Raw genomic sequence first — 12381 nt, forward strand, 5'->3', positions numbered from 1 at the left:
GGTATCCACAGTTCACTCTGGCATCCGGTTCCACTTGGCATTGTCCTGGAACTGTTAAATACAGTCTAAATTAATCTAGTATAATAATGTATTTGGGGAAGGGTAAAACCATTAGGGTATTTGATTTGTAAAACAAAAAAATTCTCTGCTCAAATTTGAATGCGAAATATTCTGAAAAACAGATGTTAATCAAGTCTAAAATTGTCTTTAGATATGTTGATGCTCTAGACAGCGGAGCAAATGCAACCCCTTCTCTCAGATTCAAAGCGCTATAAATCAGTCAAGAAGTTTGGCCACCTGAGGATGAACATCTGTAAAAATATTGTAACAAAGAATAAGTACTAGGAATGCCAGGAAGATTCTGCCTCCTCTTCAGACGTGTTATCAAATGCTGACAAAATTAATATTGATGACAAAAGGCTGCTGCAGAAAGTGTAGAATAGGCAGCTTTTATATAAACTGAATCCATAATTCCCAGTAAACATTTTTTTAAAAGTTCCACTCACGTAATTTCAGGAAAAACCCATTAGCCAGGGTGCTGAATCCCAAGAAAAGGACCATCGCCAGTAACCAGAACTTCTTCTGTTCCATGGCAGCTTGCTTTCTTCTGTCAGGAACTTTTAATGCTCCACAAGAAATTAACTATGCAGGGTCTAGGCAAAAAATTTGCAGAAAACAATTTTTATACTAGCCTGTTTGTTCATTCTTTTTAGGTAATATTTATCTTTGGAGGGCTTTTTATGTTATAAGGACATAAAACTCCACCTTTGTTTTGATACAAAGATTTCTATGTACACCCAGATAAAGTATCAAAATGTGGTAATGATGGATTAACTATTAGTAGAAAGATTGCGTAGCAAGAGAGATCAGCCTCTTTGATATCTAGTGCAAATGAATAAATTTTTGGCTAGAGGCCAAAAATCCCACTTATTCACTCAAAATATTGCACAGCCCAGCTATTTTGTCTTGGTCCTATCTATTTTCCTTGTCAATGTCTTGAATTTAGTCTGGACTGTATTTCTGGCCTCCCCCTCCCCATGTAAGCTATCTTTCATTACATTTCTTCTTCGCCACTGTAGCAGGAAGCACACTGCAACTAACAACAAAAAGGTGCTAAACTATGCTGTGAAAAAGATTGTGGAGAAGATTTGGGAAGACTATATTAGCCTTTCACGTAGGGGGCCATAAATGAAAAAAACAGAAAGAAGAACCAGAAGGAAAAATTAGATCAAGTTTATTAGGGCCTTTATTCAGCAGAACTCAAAAGAAAAGCTTACCCTAAAGATATAAAGCTAATTATTAGTACTTATCTCTCTCTGTGTATAATTAAACTAAAGCAAGTCCAGTTTTGTTCTATCTGGCAGAATATACATTTGGGATTATCTGATGAGATAGTAATGAACGCAGTCTAAATTATATACATTTCTACTCAGTGGAAACACATATTTAAGATGGCGTAATAAGTGGAACATATGTTTGGTGTGTTTAGTACAAACAAAATGGCAGTTGATGGTTTATTATGATTAATTAATTGGCCAAAGGTGGAGCTGAAATTATTGCAGGGTTCTTCCTGGACATTATTTGAAGGGGGACACTCCCTTGGTAACCAGGACTGTAGTCTGAACTATGAAATAATATTTTTAAAAAAATTCTAGAAGAAAGCAGTAGTAAATTGCTTCTCTCACACGACCAAGAAAATGGCCTCAATCCAGACACCAGGAGGTGGGCTTTACTGGAGAGCGTCTTGTTTTTTCCCTTATGTTTTATATTTTAAATTTTACTTCTGATTTAGTCATGCTAAATAAAAAAAACCCAAATCCTAAATGAACTCATATTTGTGAATCTTTTGCGTCTCTTTCAGGCTACAATAATATTTTTGAGATATAGCACACTTCCAGCTTTTTAAACCAAATCAAATTCAGCAAGACCAAATGTTATATCCAATAGTGGTCATTCAGGAAGTGCCCAGAACTCTGTCCTTCATTTCCCAGAATAGTTTCTACAATATTTTAATATTTGTTGAAAATATCTTCTTTAGAATTTGAATTGTGTTTTCATTCTAACCATTCTAATTTGAATCATTGATTTAATTTCATTATAGGTTTTCTCTACAAGCCTATACCGCCACCAAATTTCCTGATCTATTAAGAAGCAATAAATTACATTATTCAAGATAGTGATCCAATTGTGAAAGTCCGTTTGATTTAGATTTCATTTAATCTTCTCACAAATCTGAACTCAGTTTTTGAACAATGTTATTTATTAGTACTTAAATCATGACTGATCTTTTCTTCATCTTTTGGTAAGGTGAATGAGTAAATTTCTGAAATTATTCTGATTCAAGTTAGTTCTTCAATTTATAGTTGTACTGATTACAAAGATCTTGATGCTTGAAAAAAAACAAAGGCACTTGAAAAAGGACTCCAGTCTTGGAGGGTTTGGAGTAGAAGGACTCCCAGCTCCCTTCCACCCTACGATTCCATGATTCAGATAAGAAAGAAAATTGGAAAAAAATATAGGTAGTTCCTGCTAGCTGCATCTTTAAAACAATATATGGGATGATGCCTAAATGGCAGTAAGAACCAAGAGTAGAACAACCATTAGGAATATCAAGCAAAGACAAATGCAACCAGTCATAGCAAAGCTTAACTGAAGATAGGAAACAGAAACTACAGGGTAATTTTTTACTTGTGAAAAATGACCATATCCCAATCATGGGTAATACTGTTGGGTGATGTTAGAATGCATCTTATTGTCCCAGAATCTGGGAAATTCCAGCTGATCCAAAAGGTAACAGAAGAAAAAGCATAACTGATTTAACAACACAATATAATATCAAAATAATCAAAATATCTGTATGAAAGATCTATTCTTTTAATTATAATTTTGTATTCTTATTGTTATAGTTTTACTGCTTTTAATATTGTAAGCTGCCCAGAGTTGCCTTGTGGTGAGATGGGCAGCAAATAAATTTAATAGATAAACAAGCAATAAATAAATAAATATTACAGAAACTGAGGAAGGAAAACAGAGAAATGAAAGTGTCTTGGAAAAATTGTAGTCTAAACAGAATGGCTCAAAAGTCTTCTTCCTTGTGCTTTTTTTAACCAAATAAGTAAAAATAAGCTTATTTTTAATGTGGGCACAAAACATATATGAACAATCAATTGCTGAAAATCAGGCACAGATTTTTACTTTGAGGGTTGTTATTAGAATTATTTCAGCCAATCTCCATCCTTGAAAAGTGCACAATTCTTGATGCCTTAGGTCAGGGTTCAGCAACCTGAAACAGTGAAAGAGCCACTCGAAACCGGTTCCCTCACAAAAGGAAAAACTGGGAGCTGCAAAAAAATGTGTGCACATGCGTGTACATGCGCGCATGCACAGAACAGGGTTTGACTGAAGAGTGGAGCCAAGGCGAGATATGCACCTACCCTGCATATTTGAATTGATTGGGTGAACTTTTTTAGTCCCACTTTTTTTTTTGGGACTGCACATGGCAGAGGACTGGGAGCCGCAGGAGAAGGCTGAAAGAGCCGCATGTGCCTCCGGAGCCGTGGGTTGCAGATCTGTGCCTTAGGTTAATTCCATGTACAAAGGATGTGGTGGGAAAAAAGCACATGCAATTATGGTCTGCAAGTTAAGAAAGGCTCAGTGAATTCTATTTCGTTTAATACCTTACAAGAAAAAGACCAAAGCTGACATTCCGTAGCTCTGGATGGGTCTAGCACCACTTCACCTTTCAAGTTCTTCTTGTGGTAATTATCTTCCACAATCATATATATTCTAAATATTTCATTTACAAAATGAATATTTACAATAAGTAAATACAAGTATAAGTAAGTAAATAGTTAATCAAATCTTGGAGCTTTATCTGTTCAACCTCCCAGTGAGAACAAAAAGTTGGGTTTATGGAAGGGGTCTGTGGGAAAAAGGGCCTTAGTGGAGTAAAATGACTTTACTAAACAAAAGAGGATGAAAATGTTCCTGATCAATGTATGTTCTCCTTCATTTAAGCAAACATAAACAAGAGAGAACACGAGTGGTAGATTTTTGCACATTATGTATAGAATGCGTGTCATCTTCAAATAACTTTCTTTTTATTTAGGTTTAGAGGGCTTTATTGACATATATTTTTTGAAAATGTGGAAGTTTGTTTTTACGGAATGAAAGACACTTTGGGATATACACTGCTGGAAACGAGTCTTGCAAAACTCTATTGGCCATTGCCTCTCCGGAACTGAAGTATTTTCCAACTATCCATGAGCTTGGGGGGGAAAAATCACACTAGAAAGTTTGTTGCACAGATTGCTGATCCTTGTTCTGCTTCTATTGCATCTCTTCCCATCACCTTATGCTCCAGGACAGCAAAGAACAACTAAACATCCCGTCACCCATGATATTTGCAAAGCCTGCTGTTCCAGGAACAGAGTGCTTCAGAGAATTCTGGAATGTTCGGTTCTTCATCTGGGCCATGCCCAGCTCATTGATTCTGGGGGTAGAAATTAATCCTTCTCAAGTGGTTCATAGTTTGCCAGGTCTGTTTTGGAATACCACAAATTCACTTCTGGTTTGGAGGAGTAATGTCAGGAAAACTGCCAGACGTCCTCAGGAATGTCTGGATTGGAATCGTCAGAGGGGAAGTAGATTGTTCTAGAGTTCTCTGCAAGTTTCCATTCTTAGAATGTTAACTTCGGCTTGTAAATGTTTGTTGAACTTCCAAAGGGCCACAAAAATACCATCTGGTGTCATTCCTGGATACAGCTAGATTAACATTTTGAGAGGGAACTTCAAGATGGGAGTGGGAGGTCCCTCCATTATGACTCTTACCCTCCCTTAAACCTATAAGATAGTCCAAACTCACACTATCAGGTGTTAAATCCCAAAATGGCCAAATTTGCCATTTGTCACTGATTGCAAGTACTCCAATGAGCAAAGAAGTGCTGGGGGATACTCAGGTTGCCCCCCCTATATCTATTATAACAGCTAGAGAAGTACAAGGATCAGAAGATACCATGTTTTCCCCAAAATAAGACTTACCCTGAAAATAATTGCTAGCCTGATTTGTGGGGGTGGGCCTAGTATAAGCCCTACCCCAAAAATAAGCCCCGGGAGTTGGCCAGAACCAGGGGTGGTGAACATGCAGGGGATGACAATGTTCGGCAGCAGCCACAGCCACTGGCTCCTTGGAGCAGCGCAGGTAAATCCAGTGCGGAGGCAGGTGGGAGGCAGGTGATCTGGACATGCCACGCACATTTTGCCCAGAGGGAGATGCAACCTTCGTCTCCTTGCAAATGGGGCGGTTGGAAACCAAGGTATTCACTTTGTTTCCAACCGCCCTGTTTGCAAGTAGACACAAGCTTCCAGTCTCCATCATTTCTCCATCTGGGTGAAAAGTGTTTGGGCACCCCATAGGCATCCAAACACTTTTCGGCCAGAGGGAGACTGGAACCGTCATCTGTTTGCAAATGGGGTGGTCGGAAATGGAGTGAATGTCTCGGTTTCCAACCACCCCATTTGCAAGCAGACGAAGGTTCCAGTCTCCCTCTGGGCGAAAAGGTAACTCTACCCCCTCCCCCATTTGCCTCACCTCGTGGCAGCAACATAGCATGGTGGGCCATGTGGCTTCCTGCCACGAGAGGCCATGAGTGGCCACAGAAACAGGCTAGCAGCTGTGCGGGCTCCTGATGGATGGGGCTGTTGGTGCCGCCACCGTGAGGCGAGGAAGGTGTCAGGAAAAAAATAAGACATTCTGCGAAAGTAAGACCTACTGCCTCTTTTGGAGGCAAATATATATATAAGACCAGGTCTTATTTTTGGAGAAACTCGGTAGGAATTCTGCTGACCCATAGGCCAGGATCTGAATGACTCTTCTGCTTAGCTAAGTTACATTTTTACAGTTATTTATAATTTTAAAAGCTAAATTGGGGCAGAACGAGAGGAAAATGGAGAATTAGTCGTATGTTGAAAATAACATGCAACCTGTGACGTTTTTTCAATCATGTTTTAATGTCTTTCGCATGTATGTTCCATACATATATTGCTGAAAAGACGAGATCTTAGAGTGATAGCAAAGCTTAACAATAAAGGCGTGGAGCTGAGAGGGTCAGAAATGCTTAGTCAGGCTGCAGTAAGCAAATATGTCTTTAGAATACTATAAATGTGGAAAATTACTGAAGTCATATGAAAGTATCCATACTTCTTTAATATGTCCCCATCCAAATATTTTGGCAGGAGAACTGAATTTTCTGCTAGATGATTTATTAAATAGGAGATGCCTATTGTATCTCACCTCCTGCAAGAAAAGCTACAAGACATTAGATAAAGAGCAGATAACATGTCACGCCATTGTTATGTGACGTCCATCTTTCTTTCATTTTGCGAATTCCATTCAAATTATTCTTGATTCCAGCTTCCATTTTGTTGTAATTATCTGAAGGAGAAGAGCAAACAAGAAATCAGTTAAATTGTCACATATTTATTCACTTGTTAAATTTATCTGGTGCCTATCTCATTTCGGAGTGGCTCTGGGTGGCCTATCCTGACTCTTTAAAAGAAGCATGAAGCTACTTCTGTGTGTCCCCTTCTTCCATCTGCTTAAACATTTCAAGAGAGACAAAGGGGATCCATGTTTAGTCAGCCACATCAGCTCACTCAGCCTCATGAAAACCAGGTGGCAGTAGTAGGAAATCACGCTAACAAATTCCTTAATTACACCCAGTTTCATTCTTCTTTTTGCAAATACTTTTTTTTTTGCAAGAAGGCTACAAAGGAAAAAGCAAATGTCCCACAGAAATGTATTACTCACCTGGGATAAAAACACCATTTCGCATTCCGGGGCCTGGTACGAAAACAACAGTTTTTGTTTATACATGTTTTTCTTGATATTCCAGGATATCCACAATCTCTTCTTCTGTTTGGAGCTACGTTGCAATTCTTACCTAAGAGAAGTATAGAATTCAAGTCTATAGAAATGGTTTAATTTGTATTTAGTACAACATGATGCGGAACTATAAGGTGTTTTTTTTTTAAAAGTATAGGCTGGCAGTCATACCACTAAAATATTTCTTTGGCTTCCAGGTGAAAATTCTTCATAGGCGTATTCTAGAACTTGTGCGTCCCAAGCCTAGAGCAGTCGCCTCAAACCTGATGCCACATCTGAATTGACACACCTCAAGGGCATCAGGTTGGAGAAGGAATACTTAGACTTAAATTTCAAATTAAACAATAATACAGCTAATGCCACCAAATTCTAATGTTTGGTCTTATCACTCTTAATTTTTACCAAATTAAGCACCAAAGAAATATATCTAAGCCATCTAATTGACTGATTTGACTTTTCTTCTTGGAACCTCAATGTTGAATGTAAAATAGATGTCAGCATCTGGTTTGCTTCCTCCAGGGCCTATCCAGAGTGGGTGAAGTGAAAAGTTTAGTTTTTCACTGCTATAAGAAGCTTGAAGCACAAGGACCCAGATTGTTGGGGGCAATTAAGCTGACTTTGTAATAATGCCGCTTGGGGGTGTGTGTGTGAAAGCCCTAATAAGCAGGCATATACATAGAATGAAGGCTACTGCTAAGCTTGTAAGCCGCCCTGAGTCTTCGGAGAAGGGCGGGATATAAATAGAATTTAAAAAAAAAAAAGGACCACACCCCCTCTACACATTTTTGGAGTTCGTCTTCAACATCTGCTGTGTGAGACAGCTGTCACTCAAATAAAGTCACGCTCTTCTACCTTTGAACTCCAAAGGAACTAATTCCCAAGTTGGCCTTCAGGAATGTTGAAATAACTAGTCAGCAATTAGGATGCTCAGTGGGCCAAATGCTGAGTCCTCTGAATTCCAGAAGTACCAATGTCACATGGGCAAATGTGATATAACTGCTCTGCTTTCTTATTCTTATATAAAGAATGACATTCGATCCTGTCACTACTGCATTCCAGGCTTATTTTTTCCTCTGACTAAGTAACAAAATGTTCATATAGGCATATGGCTTTGAAATGCTATGGAAAAGGAACATAATTGCAGAATGAACTGTTGGGGTCACCTTAATAGTCTAAAAGTTATAAAAACATTTAGAATTGGTGGCTGGCTTATGTGTTGGTCTAGGGCTGTGCAATGGCCCAGGGGTTAAGATACTGGTTCAAGATCTGAGCGTCATGCAATGGGGTGAGCTCCTGTCCTTGCTGTAGTTCCTACCAATCTAGCCATTTGAAAGTATGTAAACGCAAGCACATAAATAGGTACCACTTCAGTGGAGAGGTAGCAGCGCTCTGTGATGTCATGCTGGCCACGTGACCACAGAAACGTCTTCGGACAGCACTGGTTCATGGGCCCTTGAAACAGAGATGAGCACCGCCCCTTAGAGTCAGCAACGACTAGTGGGGTAAAATCTGCAAGGACTCCTTTACCTTTATGTGGTCTACGTGGTGGTCTAGGTCTAAAGGGTATTCTAGCATCTGTCAGAGAGCTGAATCCCAATATCAGAGCAATGGTCAGGAACCAGAGCCATTTGCAGTTCATTTTGAATGTCAATCTTCACCAAGAGTCAGATTTATTGAAGAATTCCAGAGCATTGGTCTCTCTGTGTGTGATCTGATTCCTGCAAAGCAAGTTGCAAAGTATTCAAACACTTTTTCTACTGCTGGAACTCCAGGGGGAGAGAAGTGGTCTAATGCCTAAGTGCTTAGTCTCAACAACACCTTAAACATCTTAGAGTTAAAAGATTCCTGCATGTGTCCTCTAAATATGCAAAGGAAACCATATGAAAATGTGCATCTAAATAGTCTTTGTGGTAATATGGAAGGTGTGGTACATGGTGTGATTGCAATGAAAGAAAAGAGAGGGAGGGAGGGAAGAGCTGAGGGAGGACATAAGAACATTATGGTGTACTGTATCTTCTGTGATTTAAAAACTAAACATAGTAATTGCAGATACGCATTTGCAAAGTAAGTTTTGATTCAAGCTCAGCTGTGTTAATAAAGTATTAATTTTGCAATGCTTCACACTTTCCTAACTGTAACTCTTGTAAGATTTCTATAAAAAAGACTCCGTTACATTATTCTCTGTGTGGTTGATGGAGGAAAGAAGAAAGACATGACCATTGGTGCAGAGATCGGAGTTAAACACTGGACCTCCTAATTCACCAAGGAGAAGAAGATGAACAAGAAGAAGAACATAGGATAACTGCATAAGCACCCAGAGCAAACCAATTTCTGAGTTATCCCCAGGAAAATTACTAGCACAAAAATAGTGAATTTATATTCTTTTGATTTAATCCAGCAAGGCCAAAGAATAAAGACAGAAAAGGCATTTTTTTCTTGGGAGTTGCGCTTTCTTAATGGCAAAAATAAAAACTGGAAATTGAATAAAGTTCATAATGATATAGTCTTTTAGGAATTCAAGACAAAAATAATATCTGAAAGGAAGAACCAGTTTGTGTTACAAATATCTGAAAAATTATGCCACATATACATTAAATATTTGAACAACAACATCAGGTCCTCACAAATGTCATAGCATATTTAAGATAGACCTATTTCTTGATATAAAACTGATCCAATTGGATTAAACTGATTCTGTCAATGCAAATCAAATGTCTTATAAAATGCTCACCTAATTCATTGTGGATTGTATATAACTTACCACTCTTGATGTGGGTGTTCAGAAATCCACACCACAGAATGAAGGTAGACATGCTCATTTATACGGTTCAGAAAGCCCTCCTTCTTCCTGTTCTAGTTCCACTAATTGGCCAAAAAAAGAGAGACATAGATTACCAAAAAGACAACCATATGTAATAGATTATTGCAGCAACATTTCTTACACCTTGTTTAACGTCTTAGATAATTATCAAACACGTTTGTGGTCACAAGAACCCATTGTTTCCCTTATTCTGTTCCTCCATGTTTGAGCCATGAGGAACAATGCCTGAAAACTGCTCTTGACTTGAAGTTTCCTCAGGTGAGGAAGAACCAGCTAAAGAAATACGTTTGCATTGCTCTCTCATATTAGCTTTGCTTGTTGTAGTTCACCTGACAAATATTTTGAGTGCTTCCTGAGAAGGACTTGAAAGCTTCATAATGAGGTCTTTATTCACCTCATCTTTTAAAACAATGCTCTCTCTGACAGCAAGCGGCAGGTTTCTGGAAATTCTGTACTTCATTCTTACATTACTGTGAAATGTTCAAACATGTTACATAAATTGCCATTTTATCATTCATCCATTGGTTTTCCGTAGCTCTGGATGTGTCTAGCACCACTTCACCTTTCAAGTTCTTCTTGTGGTAATTATCTTCCACAATCGTGTATATTCTAAGAATTTCATTTACAAAATGAAAGGATCTTACTGTGATTTGATTGCAGACTCCTCTAGGAGATTCAGGGAGCTCATTGCTCAGCCAGCCAAAGGCAAAGCCTCCTCTAACCATTCTGCTGTCCCCCTTCATCAGACAGGCCACCCAATCACTTTTGGAGATCATATTTGGCTTTCTACCAGGTTTCTCCCTTTTATATGACCCTCTAGGAATTGAAATTGAAGGGTTTTTGGGGGGGGGGGTTTGGACCATTCTCATGAGAGCAAAATCAATCCTTTATCTTTTAAACTGTAGTGTCTGAAGAGAGACCTAGCTTTTCACCATTCATTCCTATTGAAAGAGCATTATACAGTCTCCCTAACTTACCCTCCCTTCTTGGTAGAAGGTGGAAAAAAAATTGAGGTAGAACATATCCAGACTGTCAGTGCTGGAGGAATTAGCTTGAGAATTTGATTCTTTGGAAAGAATATTCACACACCAAAGATTCCAGGCAAAAAAACACCAGGAGCCTGGTGGTACCTCTTCGAATCACTTTTATTAAAAGGTTCCTGGTGGTACTTTTTCTAATATCACTTATAAAATGTTTATTATTAGTGGCAGGCTACTTCATAGAGTGGCAGGACTGATGTAGGATTTAAATTGGGTGGGATGGAGGGGAAGAGAGGAGGAGATAAGATGGTTCTGTAAATGCTGTTTACATGTGAGACAGATTGCAAGCGTGCATCAATTAAAATTCATAGCATGTTAAAAAAATCGTGTTGGGAGTTCAGATTGTGTGAACTCTTTTGATGTATATGAGTTCAACAATTTTTCACTCTGTGCTTAAAGCCATAACTTGGAGGTTTGCTATAGAACAGGGGTGTCAAACTCAATTTCATTGAGGGCCACATCAGCATTGTGGTTGCCCTCAAGGGGCCAGGTGGGTAGGGCCAGAGTGGGCGTGGCCTGCTGGGTGGGTGTGGCTAGAGTGCATATGGCCTACTGGGTGGGCATGGCCAGCTCTACATTGTTCGCATCAAGGGTGCCTATGGGGGCCTGGGCAGGAGTGGGACAGATCTGAGGGTCTCTGGCAGAAGTAGGGTCTCTGGGCCAGAGCCAAGGCAGTGGGGGCCGTTCCCTCCCTGTTTCCAGGATGGCTTCGCGGGCCACAAGAAACCACTTCACGGGCCGGATCTGGCCACCAGGCCTTGGGTTTGACATGTCTGCTATAGAACATCCTGGGAGATTAGAAGGCTCTGATATTATTTTTTTATGTGTGAGTCTTGATGTCAAACTTGTGTTTATTACCGGTAGTTTTTTGTGTGCAAATGTTGCCCATTTGTTCTATGTAGAATACAGAATGGCACTCCTGGCAGCTGATGACAGATATCATATTGAAGGAAAAGCTTGTAACAGTACTTGTAGTCTTGAATATATATATTATTGGGCTTGTGATAGTGCTGTTGTGGTGTAGATTTGGGGACAAAGGATCTGTTGCAGAATCTGGTTTCCATCTTGGCAACATGGTTGTGTTCTTTTTTTTGTTGCTTGTGAGAAACTGCTTGAGTTTGGATGGTTGTCTATACAGTATGTAAGTATGGGCCTGCTACTCAGTGTGTATTCAATACAGCTGCACAATACGTTTTCTGCAGATGGTAACTAACACTGAGAAAGAGAGGAACTTGGTAGGTGGGGAAGACGTTGCAGGTTGGGTAATTGAAGAAGTACAGGAGAAACTTCCTGCTTGCCTCTTGATTTCCAAATTGGGTGAAACTGCTGCCCCAAAGGAGAGGGAGTTCTGAAATTCATTCATTCATTCATTCATTCATTCATTCATTCATTCATTCATTCATTCATTCATTCATTCATTCAATATCTGCTGTTACTTAATATGTCAGAAGCTTTTTATCATTGACAAGGATTTATAGTAAACTTCATAAAGCATACTAGATGGTCTATTAGGACAAACAGTCATGGTCAATTTGTTTTGCATGATTTAATAGCATATTATTTAAGTGGTATATTTCTAATCATAGAAGGAGGTCACAAATGAAATTTTCAGTTACAAAAAGTTAATGTCTCGTGTA

The sequence above is a fragment of the Vipera berus genome (assembly GCF_964194415.1).
Source record: "Vipera berus genome assembly, chromosome: 4".
NCBI classification, from domain to species: domain Eukaryota; kingdom Metazoa; phylum Chordata; class Lepidosauria; order Squamata; family Viperidae; genus Vipera; species Vipera berus.